The sequence below is a fragment of the Misgurnus anguillicaudatus genome, chromosome 2, assembly GCF_027580225.2.
Source record: "Misgurnus anguillicaudatus chromosome 2, ASM2758022v2, whole genome shotgun sequence".
NCBI lineage: Eukaryota > Metazoa > Chordata > Actinopteri > Cypriniformes > Cobitidae > Misgurnus > Misgurnus anguillicaudatus.
This window is the reverse complement of record NC_073338.2, coordinates 48,909,783-48,925,512: the sequence shown is the minus strand read 5'-3', so window position 1 is coordinate 48,925,512 and position 15,730 is coordinate 48,909,783.

Below are 15,730 nucleotides of genomic sequence, written 5' to 3'. Positions count from 1 at the left end.
CAATTGTTCTTTTAACACTGTCAGTGGGTAAAACAGCAGCAAAGCCTTAAAGGGCACCTATTATGAAATCCATTTTTACAAGGTGTTTGGACATAAATGTGTGTTGGCAACCCTACAATAAAAAAATCCACCTTCTACTTTTTTTTAATCCCCATTAAACCAAAGCAGTTTTATTAGACATGCTGTTTTGATTCTCTCAATGTGACATCACACAAACAAATCACCGCCCACAGCCACTGACTGACTGGTTAATTTTACCTAAAAGCTTTTCTAAAAGTGTTTGTTAGCAGCGCAAATGTGGCTAAAGATATTGTCTCAGACTGTATTAATCAGATCTATTTTTGACCAAAAGTGCTTGTTGTCTGTTGGTAAAGGCGTGAGGAGCTTTAGCTCATTTGCATTCAAAGGTACACACATGAAAACAGTGCGTTTTTGCTCCCACCCAAATAGGGGCTTGTTGAAAATGCTATAACAATTGATCTGTAGGTTATTTTGAGATGAAACTTTAAAGACACATTCTGGGCACACCTAAGACTTATATTACATCTTGTGAAAATGGGCATAATAGATGCCCTTGAACGCCTATTTTGTTTTCTATCATTATCATACAGGCATCAATCTGTTCTGAGACACAATCTTAAAATAAAAAGATGACGGTTTTGTTTGAATATTCATGTGAGACCTTCAAGTTTTGTCTAAGTGTAAGTAGCATCAAAAAGTGTTTTAACAAGAACAAACTGACTTTGATAGTGCAAATATATCTGTAGTACGGTCTCCCTGTCTTTCTTCTCAATATTGTCTTACTGTCTTAGTATTTTCTGCCTCGCTGTCATTTTCCCTAAACTCTCGCAAGCCATCCAATTAAATTGAATTCAATGAAACGTCAGATTAGCCATTTGACTCGGCTGCAGTACACTAAATGGATCCGGATTTGTGTCAGATTTTGCTGACCCGAACCCAGCTAAGCCTCTCATGTGGCTATGCTAGTGCTGCTATGTCCTCAGGTTGGTATGCTTCGGGTCTTCAGGTGTCACTGTTTTCATGTGTTATTTACAAATTATTCATCTTCATGTTGGTCCAAACCTGTATGAATGGCGTTTGTAGACCAGATGAATAATGTTTATGTTCTGATTAATGCACAGCATGTAAGTACTTTTATGGCTACTTTTAAGTTATTGTACATTCTCATAAAAATGTAAAAAGCTGTCACTGGGGTTGTACGCTTTCGTATCCAAAGGCTGCATATTTATACCTAGGAGGTACAAAACTGGCATCTAAATGATATACAACTTTCTACCTAAAGGGTGCATATTGGTACCTCCGAGGTACAAATTGGCACCTAAACGATGTACAACTTTGTACCTAAAGGGTGCATATAGGTACCTCCGAGGTACAAATATGCACCTAAACGATGTACAACTTTGTACCTAAAGGGGGCATATTTGTACCTCCGAGGTACAAACTGGCACCTTATTAACGATGTACAACTTTGTACCTAAAGGGGGCATATTGGTACCTCCGAGGTACAAATTGGCACCTTAACGATGTACAACTTTGTACCGAAAGGGTGCATATCAGTACCTCCGAGGTACAAATTGGCACCTAAACGATGTACAACTTTGTACCTAAAGGGTGCATATTGGTACCTCCGAGGTACAAATTGGCACCTAAACGATATACAACTTTGTACCGAAAGGGTGCATATCAGTACCTCCGAGGTACAAATTGGCACCTAAACGATGTACAACTTTGTACCTAAAGGGGGCATAGTGGTACCTCCGAGGTACAAACTGGCACCTAAACGATGTACAACTTTGTACCTAAAGGGTGCATATAGGTACCTCCAAGGTACAAACAAGCACCTAAATGATATACAACTTTGTACCTAAAGGGTGCATATTGGTACCTCCGAGGTACAAACAGGCACCTAAATAATATACAACTTGGTACCTAAAGGGTGCATATAAGTAGCCTGGTCCCACCAGACTCTCGTACATTCATTTCATTCATACAGAGAGTCTGGCCACGCTCCATTGCAAAGCGTTACTTCCGTTAAGGAGGGTCCTCTGTTGAAGTTTAAAACTATTGGATCTGCCCAGAGTCACTCTGAATCTGCCATAACCAATCGCTAACGAATCAAACTTTTCCCAAACCCCGTGGGGAGGAGGGCCATAACGTGTCTGGCGCACGACCTCAACGTCATCGTTCTTAGCCACTCCCCTCTGTTCGCTGATTGGACCTGCAGATTTTTGCAGGAGAAAATGAAACTCTACACAGCAGTCCCAGACGTTGTAATGAAGCGAAATGAAAATTAAGCGGAAGCACGTAGGAGGGCGGAGCCAGGCAAGCATATAAGTACCTCGGAGGTACAAAACTGGCACCTAAATGATATACAACTTTGCACCTAAAGGGTGCATATTCGTACCAACGGGGTACAAACTGGCACCTAAACGATATACAACTTTGTACCTTAAGGGTGCATATAAGTACCTCAGGGGTACAAATTGGCACCTAAATGATATACAACTTTGCACCTAAAGGGTCCGTATTAGTAGCTTGGAGGTACAAAATTGTCACCTAAACGATGTACAACTTTGTACCTAAAGAGGCGGTATTAGTAGCTTGGAGGTACAAAATTGGCACCTAAACGATGTACAACTTTGTACCTAAAGGGTGCATATTAGTACCTCCGAGATACAAACTGGCACCTAAACGATATACAACTTTGTACCTAAAGGGTCCGTATTAGTACCTCGGAGGTACAAAATTGGCATCTAAACGATATACAACTTTGTACCTAAAGGGTCCGTATCAGTAGCTCCGAGGTACAAATTGGCACCTAAACGATATACAACTTTGTACCTAAAGGGTGCATATTAGTACCTCCGAGGTACAAACTGGCACCTAAACGATATACAACTTTGTACCTTAAGGGTGCATATAAGTACCTCAGGGGTACAAATTGGCACCTGAACGATATACAACTTTGTACCTAAAGGGTCCGTATTAGTAGCTCGGAGGTACAAAATTGGCACCTAAACGATATACAACTTTGTACCTAAAGGGTGCATATTAGTACCTCCGAGGTACAAATTGGCACCTAAACGATATACAACTTTGTACCTAAAGGGTCCGTATTAGTAGCTCGGAAGTACAAAATTGGCACCTAAACGATATACAACTTTGTACCTAAAGGGTGCATATAAGTACCTCGGAGGTACAAATTGGTACCTCAGAGATATACAACTTTGTACCTAAATGGAACATATTGGGGCTTTTTGAAAGGGTACCTTCCCAGTGACAGGTTTTGCACTTTTTCTGCCCTGTCCATACGTACACTGGAATTTTCAAAACCGTAGCTTTTTCGATGCGGTTTAACCATTCGACCACATGCAAACGCAGTATCAGTTACTTAAATTAAACTCCTGCAATAGCCCCTGAAACCAGAGTTTTTGCCATGTGACGTTGTTGTTCGTGCCAAAGTGAGACTCTGCAATGGCTTCTGATTGGCCAACATGGCCAGTGCCGCTGCTAGCCATTTTGGTGCTCTAAGCATAATTCCTTTATAATGCCCCCCAACCCTGAGAAAAAAGACGTTTGTTTTTGCCAGTTTAATTTTTATTACCAAACATATAACTTCATTGCAGAGAGCAAAATCTTCACAGCTTTAGCCAACACACACTACACATTTGAAAGTGAAAACTTTTATAGAATAGCAAAATAGAAAAAAATTACCAAACTTAAATTATCAAAATAATCCAGACATGTTTTTCACAAGTACAATGTCACTTTAAATAAATGACATTAAATAAACATCAATAAACAAGAATAATCAATATTTCATATCAAGATTCAGAGAACTAATTGTCACAGTAATGTTTGCTTCATATCATAAATAATGACGTTTTATATTTATATATAGAGTCATGATTTGTTAGCCTATGTGCACTGACTGCTAACGTTAACTTTGACTGAGAAAGTTTTAACCACCGTCACGTCAAAATAAACCACAAAATAAACTACTGCTCAATATCTAAAGAAACGTAGTGAAAGTAACAGCTGCGTCAGTTATTTGTAAAATGCATATGAGGTAATGTTTTACAGTAAAATCTCAATTTAGCTTGCAATGAAGTTATAAATTATAACAACATAGTTTGCTAACATTAAAGTCAGCACCGCAAGTTCGAGGCGCATTACGATTAGCAGCAGCTGCAGTCCATGCGCATTTCCCTTATTAGGAAAGATTAAACATGATGGACTTACCTGCAAGTGATGCACGGGCATCATACCGCAGTTTCTTTTTTTTCCGATCCTGACTCCTGCTGTCTTTTCGGGCAAATTCCAAAAGTTGCCTACTGACTGGCCGTTTTTCAACCCGAAGCCTGCAGCCTGCGCGAGGTCGCATATGCAGGCTGCATACGTCATCAAGCCTGGTTTATTTCAGTTAACTGAACATTACATTAGCAAGTCATAAGCATATCACAACAATATACGATTAACTAAGAATAATAGTCAACTTTATAATCGTTAATATTACGAAATAAGAACGTTTTGATGACGTATGTAGAAATGCGACCTCTGAAGGCTGCAGCCTTCGGATTGAGAAACGGCCTCTGTCAAACCTTGTCAGGCGCCCGCGCGGTCAACCGGCACGGACCATCAAAGGCTGGGGGTGGGGGGCATACTTTCTAGACTAGAGCAATTAAATTATCTCGTTCCCCCTTTTTGTAACATACATTGATAAAAAGTGCGTAATAATATTTCTATAGGCTAATGATATAATATCAGCATTATAATTTTTTTTGATTAGGCTATTTTTTGGTGCCCCCTCAGCACGTGATGCCCTACGCACAGCGCGTGATGCACGTTATGGGAGCGGCGGGGCTGAACATGGCTTTACGTTTAGGGATATATCGCCATCTGTTGGTTTGGCATGCTCTTGACGAGCGCATACCGAGTGCTCGTGTGGACGCAGGTTTTTAACAAAGGAGGGAAAACTCTGTTTAGAAAATATCCGTGTACGTGTGGAGGCCTAAGTTTAAAAACCATTTTTCAAAGCATGATGGGGTGTAGCGACATTCTTAAAAATAATAAATGATCAATTATTTTATCTTTACAGAAGAATGTTATGCTGATTTAGAAAATCATTATGATACGTAAAACATTACAGAATTTTAATTTTGGGTAAACTGTACCTTTAAGAAGTAATGATTGTTTGTCTTAGGAGTACTATAGGGATGAGTCTATGATCTTTAGTTACCACAGCATTGTTTATTCACAATACATACTATGTTATGTACAGTAGTGGCCAAAAGTGATGTCCGCCCTGGGACAGTTGATGCCTTCAACCAACATATTTATAAAGATATTAAAGATTTGGTGTGGATGTTGTATAGCTGAGCTTGGAGTGTAAACTGAAGATCAGATTTAAAAAGGAGGTTTTGACATAATATTTTATTATTGGCACAAAATGTTTTATTATTTTTCAATAAACTAGAAAAAAAACTGTATTCAAAACTTGTGCTTTATTATTTGTCTGTCTATTCATTTTTTTGCATATAAGAATAAAAACTATTTATGATAAGCTATAGGTTGCCCTTTAGACAAATCATTTTTGTCAAATAAATACCTTAACAAAGTTTAGTGTTATTTATTTTGTACCACACTCATATTTTGATGCCTTACTCAAACCTCTTTAGTCATTAAAACCAAAATTGTCCAAATATCCCCTCCGGACATTACTTTTGGCCAATACGGTAGTAATACACTGATGTAGTTCAATTAAGAATAAGGTATCCCCATCACAGAAGTCTCCATCTATATACTTCATACTGCACTTATCATGGTTCTTATTTGATCTTGGATGTGGCTTTGCTGCTATACCCCTACTGATGGTGAGACTAAACATCAACATGTACTCTCTGCAAGGGCCCAAAGCCTTAATCATTGTTTGCGGTGTGTGATCTTCTCCCCTGAATGCACTCTCACACACTTCATTGTGTAGATATTAGTCAGCTGTCCCCTTTGAAGGTCACATGTGGTGCACTGGGCTAGAACAGTTTTGGTCCAATTGGCAGCAAACTCAGTTTCCTGGCACCCTCTTCTTCACTCACCGGGCCAGAATTGTTTTTGCCCCCCACCCCGACATTAAGCTATAATGGTTTCATGTTTTCTCATTTCCTTGTAACCTTTCTGTCTTTCGAAGGGTTGTGATAATTGTGATAGCTCCATCCTTTTCAGTTCCACTTCTTTACATTTTCTCTTTAGAGGAGATGGACTTTTTTTGAACCTCCCCACAGAAGCTCAACACGAAAGTCAGCATGTAACTCAATTACCCATGATGGTTTTGTGCCAAGACCCTCAACCGTTGAGCCTTTAGGGTGGCTGTTTGTAATGCCTGATTAAAAAGGCCTTTGGCATTATTCGATTGTAGCTTATTATGTAAATACGATCATAATTAAGCATTTAAACAAATCTAAGGTGGTTATTTAGTCTAACAGCATAGTCGAGATGATTAGACTGGGCTCGTTTGATTTCTTTAAGGGTTTTTGGCACTTGTCGGTCAAGCTAATATCCTGTCTTAAACTCCTCTAATGCTGCATACACACAGTCAATCGCATTGTGCAAGTTCGTGTCTATTCGCGTCTATGGTACATTAGAAGCTACAAGTGGTCAAGTTGTGTTTTTCTTTCTTTGTGTTGAGACATGCAAGCTTTCTAAAGCCTGTGTGTGTCTATTTGCTTCTATTCGCGTCTTTGTATTGACTTTGTATTTAATGTACTCATGCAAATAGTTAGATTCGCGTTTGGTGTGTACACCAGGGGCGTAACCATGAGGGGGCCTGAGTGGGCCTTGGCCCCCTCATTTACATGTCCAGCCCCCTCAGATTTCCAGTTGCTTAAAATAAAGAAAATGTTGATTTCTTAGTCTGATTGATAGATTGACCAATCAAAATGCTGCGCGGTAAAATGCAGCTATTTTCAAACTTGATTGGATTAGCTCATGTCACGTGTTGTTGTGCGTAATTTACGCTGTCATCTTCGCATGAGAGTTCATTAATATTCGGTGACAATGTGCCATCTACATCATATATATATATATATATATATATATATATATATATATATATATATATATATATATATATATATATATATATATATATATATATATATATATATATATATATAGTTGAGTTGCTCCCTCATTTTAGGATAGGACCCCCAAATATAAAATTCTTGCTACGCCCCTAGTGTACACCCCATTAGGTCCTGTGTCCACCAAAACATTTAAACGTGGCTTATAAAAGGCTGCCGAATGTCGTCTGTGGGCACAGTGTTTTTCTTTTTGTTGATATGACACTTTTGTTTATCAGTTGATATACGACGCGCCGGTTGGTTGGTGTGGTATTTGTCCCGCCCCTCCTCCACTGTGATTGGAGAAAATGTCACTGTGAAAAGTGACATTGATGACCTCAGCATTTCCCCCAAAGTTAAACATTTTTCAACTCTCTGTGCTTCGCCTCAGAAAAAAACGCCACTGATGTTGTTTTTGGAAACAAAAACATGACGGCCGTAGGAAAAACGCTCCAGTGGACACAGGGCCTAATACTGAGCACACAAAAGGTTTGCAAGTACTGAAACAACACAACGTGCACGCTTTAGGCAGAAGTATGGTCCAATCGTTAAGCGTACGTAAGGGTCTGCGTACAGGGCGTGTGACGCAATTGACATCATCAGAAGAGTACTGTACACACACCGCCGGTTTTTGAAACCCTGCGTACATTGAACACATACGCGCATGTGCCTAACGTCAAACATCTGTGTACACGTACGAGTCAAATAAACTATACTTTGCAAGGATGTGCATTAAACTGTGCACATACATTCACTTCAAAAACAGACTTTACCTGGCATTGGAAGCTTGCATTTCTTGACAAAAGGTAAGAAAAATATAATTTGACCATTTGTAGCTTTCAAGTTACTATGTCATAAAAAACAACAATTTAGGCAATTTATTGGGTAAGATTACATAGTTCAACAAGTTATATTTTTGGAGATAAAATGGCGGTCAATAAAACACCCAAGGTTTTTCAGCCAATAGAATCCTTTTGGGATTAAAGGGGGTTTGAATTTAGCAGGAACCGCTGTCATAGAAAGATATACGATTACGGGCCTGTGGTTCTTGGTATCTGATATATTTATACTATGAATCCAACAGTTCAATGGCTCTGTGATACGCCAAGACTCCCTCTACTGAATTATGACCCTTGTCTTTTTCAGTAATCTGATAAAGCAGTGACAATGTTGTTAAAGCGTTCCTTACAAATGATAACTTGTTGTGCAATAAAGAGATGACATTGGCATATAAAATGAAGTTGTGTCACTGGTTTTATTTCCTTCCGGAATCATTCTGACCCCTTTCAGGATTTATTGTTTACCCCGCTTACGAACAGGTTACACGCTCTTAGCATCCTCCAAAATCACAGTGATTCACTCTGCAGGATGTCAAGCGACACACGACTCACTCGAAAACATTCATCTTCAGTTCATTTGCATTTAATATTCTGCTTACTGGCGTGTCGTTCCCGCAGGAGTGTTTATTCAAAGTACAGATTCGACCTGATACACCAGCTGAACTTTTCTATTCAGGATGCATCTCTCTCAGAAAGCTTTGGTGTCAGATTACTTTCTCTCTCCCATCCAGACACACACACACACAAATCAACAAACAGCACTGAAGAGACACCTACTAATGCGGTTAGATGAGAGTAAACCAATACTGCTTCTCTCTCTCTCTCTCTCTGTAACAAAACCTAGTGAACTGATAAGCGCTATAATTATGCAGCCTATATGGTACAACAGCGTTCTGCATCAGAGTTCACCTGTAATACCTTAAAGGTTGGCTATGTATGCGGCTGACTTGGTTTTGGGACAGAGTGTCTCCCCCCCGCTCTCTTTTCTCTCTCTCTCTCTTTCTGTAGACAGTGGCTCTGCTGCATCCCTGATGAGGTGTCTGTGTCTCAAATCCTCCCAGTGGTGCTGAGGTCAGCCCAAGGACTCCACTGGCATAACCACCCACATACACGGATGTGAACAATAACACTCATACTGACTTCATTCGAAAGAGTACACTACCCTTAGCAGTATGTGGGTGATTCTCACGAAAACTTGGTTTTAAAAATGTCAAGCATGAAAATGTAAAAATTGCTTACATTTACTTTTTTTCCCACCAGACATTGAAAAACAAAGTCTGGAGTAAATGGGAACATTAATTTAAAAACTTTTACTTATCATTTAACACTAATTTAAAAATGAGTCCTAAAAAATCTCATTACCGCAACAGTCAGAAAACATCAACACTGACATATTTTCAAAATGACATGACAAACCTGAAAGAACATAATTTGGAGATTCTGCACATGCATTTAAAATCAAAGTATTATGCTTCTATTAATTAAATTAACATTTAATAAGCATCTGTTGCGGTAATGATAATCAAAATGTCGTGTAAGCATTCTGACAAGACAATATTTCAAATTAACTGTAAAAAAAATGATCTTACCTGGTAGCCATCTTGAAGTAACTGGTCCATGTGCTTGGTCACTCAAAATCAAACTTTATTTAAATTCTGTATGTGTGCTTAAACTGTTCTCAAAAAGTGTTGCGGAGGATGAGAACATCAAGCATGGACACATCATTTTCCAAATTTTTCTTCATTATTATTATACATGAATATTCAGTAAATATTTTTTCTGTCATCTAAAGTAGTCTAGCAAAACATCCATTTTTTTTTCTTAATATTTTTGTGTTAATTTGATTAAATTACAACATAACGCATGTTCAAACACAGCCGAACACATTGCGGTAATGAGAATTTCAGCAGAAAATGAGATAAAATTTCCAATTATAAATTCTTATGTTGAAATCACACATTGTGCAAGGTAGAACACAGTATTGTGTTAATTCTGATGCTTTTTAATGTTACTATATTACACATTTTAAAGCTAAAATCATTAGTGCTGTGGTGTTTCAATGGTTTCGTGAGAATCACCCATGTACTGTATGCTGTGTAGTAAGCAAATTTTGTGTGCCAATACTGTATCCAAATGACCAACCGTTATTGCCAAAATGTGCATAAACATTTGTTAACACTTTACAATGAGGTTGTATTTTTTTACTTTATTAATGCATATACTAACAGTAAGCAATATGGGTTTTTTTATTTTGCATGTTTTTATGTTTGTTATAACGTTACCCTGTAAAAAAATTAGGGATGCACTGAAATGAAATTTCTTGCCCGAAACCGAAAAAGAGGAAACCAAGGCCGAAAACCGAAACACTGAAAGAAATGATTATGCCAATTATGAGTACCATTGCATTTATGGCTATCAGTGTGTCCTAACTTTACTAGGGGTGTGATGGATTACAAAACTCACGGATCACATTACAGTTTTTGAGGCACGGATCAGATTATTTTTTTCGGATAAGCAAAAAGGGGGTGGAAAAATCTAATAACAAATAAAGAAATTGCAAACATTTATAAAAAAGAATGATTATTTTTTAGAGCTTCAGATTTTTCTTTGTCTTTGGTTGTTTGATTAACATTAATGACACAGACTTAAGTAGGTTAGCTGAGGTTACTGTCTCTTTAAGACCAAATATAAGCACAGAGTTTCTGACAGTAATCTATACAGTACATATACAAGACATAAACAAATGTTTTTATTAGAAAAAGAATACTGTGGAGATCATTTTGCTTGTATGTGCCCTGTCAATAACAGAAAGATTTTATGTTCGCCAGCTTTGTGAAACGCATCTCCGTTTATGCACTACTGAGTGCCCTTAACGCCGCGCACACATACAAACGTTACATCGTTTTTTATTGCTCTATTCGCCAAATGTATGTTAATGGACTACAGTATGGGACACAGTAGCGCAACTCTCTCTAAAGTTGACACATCAAGAGTTCTGATCTTTGAAGGGCATAGAAAGCTGCTCACTTTAGCGCCTTTTTGCGATTAAATAGATCCACACCACAGACATGTTGCTTCAGACAAGCACGTGCAGGTCGCGGTTTCTGTTTGCGTCATCAGAACATTTCTGCCATGTTGTTTCGGTGATAAAAGTCTTTTGGTAGCAGAATATTCGGTGCATCACGAAAAATATTTTTGCACTTACATTTTTAAGTTTAATCAACTTGGATTTACAAGTCATTTTAAATGTATTGACTAGTGATGAGTTACTGTAACTTATAAAAAAGTGTAGCAAATTCAACTTGATTTATTAAGTTACAGCAACTCGCCATTTGTCAAGATACAGTAGTTGAAATGACTTGTAAATCCTAGTTGATTAAACTTAAAGTGCTAAGATTTTTTTACAGTGTAGTTAAATGGCAAAAAAATTCACGTTAGTACTTTGTGCATTAACAAACGGTAATTGATCAAATGTATTAGTAAATAGAAACTAGGGGTGGGCCAATACGATATTATCGATATTGGCGGAAATGGGCAGATCAAATATTGTAGAAGTCTGGGAGGACAATCCGATCCAATACCAAGACAGACCTTGTCATGGCAACTTGGGGTAAAGCGCGACTTGCTGAGCAACATGAAGTTGCACAAAGATGTACTTTAAATTGTCCAAAGTTACACCTTAAATTTCATTTTACATTTTTTAACTAAAAATGTTGCTACTAGTCTGTTTGAAACATTTAAATAAAAATGAAGCAGCAGTATTGCACAATGCTTCATTGAGTCTTGAATTCTGTAGCTCTGTTTAAGCTTTTTGTATGGTTAACAAATGTGTTATTTGCAGCTTAATTGATTAAAAGGGCAATAGATATGTTATTGGATCGGTATCGACAGATACTCAAGGTTGTGGTATCATGGTATCAGACATGAAAACGTGGTATTGACCCAGCCCTAATGGAAACTAGCAAGAACTAACATGAAGAGGAATAAATGCTCTAGAAGTGTTGCTCATTGTTAGTTCACTTTAGCTAATATATTAAGTAATCTTACTTTAAATTAGGGTTACTGTTTTATATACGTTATTTAATCCCACTGAAGTTTAAAATAAAAAATACTGGACTTTTAGTGTGTTAGCATTAAAGAAAGTTATAACACTGACAGAATTAACCTTAAGCAGATTTATTCATTTTTAATTTCTCTTTTGGGAAAAGGTCATGTGGCAAATGATGTGACAACATGTGAACATACGACACTATAAAAAACTGGGTTGTTTCAGCCTACACTGTAAAAAATACTTTGCTGCCTTAAACATTTTCTGTTGAATCAACCTGGATTTACAAGTCATTTCAACTTACTCTTATTTATCTTGACTACAGATGAGTTGTTATAACTACAGGTGAGTTGTTATAAATTATAAATTTAAGTTGACTTTTCTCAACTATATTTTATAAGTTGTGACAACTAATTTGACATGACTTGTAAATCTGAGTTGATTCAACAAAATATTTTAAGGCAGCAAATTTTTTTTACAGTGTACACTGTAAAAAGAGTCAAAGTTAAATGAACATTAAGCATGAACAAGTCTTTATCTTTACAGATTAAAACTATAAAATAACAGCCTCATGCAAAGCATTCTGGGAACCAGAAATCCACATCAACCTTTTTCTATTTTTTCCCTTCAGATTTTGTTTCCAAAATGCTTTGCACGAGGCTGTTATTTTAGTTTTATTCTGTAAATATAAACACTTGTTCATGCTTAATGTTTAAAGAGCACCTATTGTCCGATTCAGGTTTTTAAATTTCCTTTGGTGTGTAAGTGTGTATTAGTACATGTTAACAATATGCAAAATGTACAAATATGTGCGTTTCAGGAAGAGAGTGAAATTTGGAGCTACAAAAATGTAAGGTATGTGGAAAACTTTAACCATAAACCACGCAAACACATTGCATTATAGCAAATACACAAAATAACATTGTTTTTTAGCAATGAAATAGGTGCTCTTTAATGTTCAATTAACTTTAAACAAACTGTTGCCAGTAAATAACATCAATTTAACACAGTGGCCCCAACTGAAAATTTTAGAGGCGCAACCAGAAAATTTAGGGGCACACACCGTAAATCAACATGCTAAGCAAATATTCACATTTCTACTACTGTATTACTAATAAATACTTTAATGATAGATGCAGAAACTATAATGTGCTGTTTTCAAATTCACAAAAAAAGGTCAAATTTACTGGTCGCACATGTACGACTGGATGTAAAATTCAGTGGCACACTCTTAATTTTTGGTGGCAAAATGCCACCATTTAATGGCAATCTGGAGCCCTGAGCAAACTAGTCTACACTACACTTCACAACACTTTAATGTATATACATTTATTTTCAACCCAGCATTGGGTCAAAAAAAGGAAAGAGAGCTCATTTATAAAATCCTGTATAGAAAACGTCCTAAATTTGAACTTCAATCATTTCGCAAAAGTGCGTATGTGTGATTCATAATACGAATATGCGCAGAGAAAACGCGGGTATAGATGTGAAATCTATAAATCGCAAATTGTGCGCAGATAAATAGTTTCAAATCTCTGCATTTAAACAATGCCTAAATAATGTTATTGACATATAAAAGAGCACCTGTCAATGTTTAAATTCGTTCAAGAATGGCTTATATTTCCAAAAACCTGCAGCAATCGGACAAACAAAAGTGCGTACGTCTGCTCAGACCCTGAAATGGCGCTAAGCACTTTTGCATGTCAAAGTTTCTGTAATTATGGACTTTGTCGTGGATTTTTGTGTACGCACACTTTACAATCAAATATGTGTCCATGCACGCTTTATAAATGAGGCCCCAGCCACTGGGTTCAATTAACCTAGAAAATGTTTATACTGTATTTGACCCAACAATGGGTTAAAACAACCTAGCATAGGTTAAATTAAAACCCAGCGGGCTGGGCTCATCCCTTTTTGATCCAACGCTGGATTAAAAAAATAACCCAGCATTTTTAAAGTGTACTCATATATGCAGGTTTGCAAATTTATGTTGGGTTCTTGGCTGTTAGTTGTACAGTTGCGTGAAAGAGAGAAACTAGGCCAATTTTAACATCTTGGACAGCATGATGAATTAGAGATTTGATGTTTATCATGCTTGAAAACAAGGGCTAATTTATTGGTTAGTTTACTTTCTCAAGAAAACAACCCTCCCTCCCCTGAATCTCACTCATTTCTGATGTTTTTTATTTCCTGTTGGCCTATTTCCATATATCATCTTACCCAGCAAGCAAAAACCGACAGAGTGAATTGACGGCTAACTATAGACCCAATATAGTTCGGCTATGAGTAACCCACTTCTACCCTAAATAACCTTGAATTTGGTTACATGTGTTTGCTTTCATTTCTTTTACAATTTCTAAACATATACACATCGTCTATCCGGGGGCTATGGCTAGACGTCTGTTAGACTTTCACTGAAAGCCCAAATTATGCCTTGTTTTGGGCAAAATTGCTTGATGGGCACTCTTCTTGTTTCGTTCAGACTACTTTTTCTTCTCTTTGGCTTCTTATTGATAAATAACGAACAGATTTTTCAGAGAGATTCAAATGGCAGTGTTCATCTTGGACGGACCCTTTCTCATTTATTACAGGACCACTCCGGCTCTGAGTGGAGTTCTGCCCATTTCTGAATGTCAAGATTTACATTTCATCCCTCTGAAAAATTGTGAGAAGGTGCACTGAGGAAAAGCAGGGGACAAAATGTGCAATGGATGGGGCAAATAATTATTAAAGCTCACATAACACACAGTTTTTGCCAATCTAATGTTAATCTTGGTTACCTATAGAGTACACTGTAAAAAATACTTTGCTGCCTAAAATTTTTTGTTGAATCAACTCGGATTTACAAGTCATTTCAACTTATTTATCTTGACTAGAGATGAGTTGTTATAACTACAGGTGAGTTGTATAACTTATAAAATTAAGTTGCATTTTCTCAACTATATTTTATAAGTTGTGACAACTCATCTCTGTTGACATGACTTGTAAATCTGAGTTAATTCAACAAATAATGTTAAGGCAGCAAAGTATTCTGTACAGTGTAGTATTTCATTCTTCATATGTCCAAAGAGTCTTTCGTGTTGTCAGATTATTAGAAGAAAAAGGAAAATGCCTTTCCCTTTTTTTTCTGGAGAAAGACAAACACTTGAAGGCGGGCGGAGATAAAGAATTATGAATACACGCAGCCTTTGGATAGCAATCTAACAGCTGTGACATCGATAGATATCAAACTTAAATAAAAACTTTTTTTTCAATAACTATGGCTTACAGTCAGATACAGCCTTACACATATGATCCGGATTGATCAACAGGAATAACAGCAGCAACGATTATAGCAGAACATCTCTATCTTGTTTGTTTATCCGCTATTTCAATTATAGTGTGTTTTTTCTGCATTTGCCTGTTTAAAAGGTGTAAATGTCGTAAGTGCAATACAACTGAGGCGGAAAATGTTTGCTGTTGTTGGTGTTACATTACATGCATGTATGCGCCGTCTGCAAACAAAACACATGAGATTTTGATTTACTTACGCCTGTAGTTGGCACTCTTAAACAGGGTCTTTTAAAGTTGGGAGCCCTCCATCAGTTGTAAACAAGTGGCAAATTCGGGATCAAACTGAGCCTTGTTTGTAAAGCAATCCTCTCCGAAATGCAGCCTGGGAACAAACATAAACCCATTCGCAATTACATTGCTGTCCGGGAAAAACG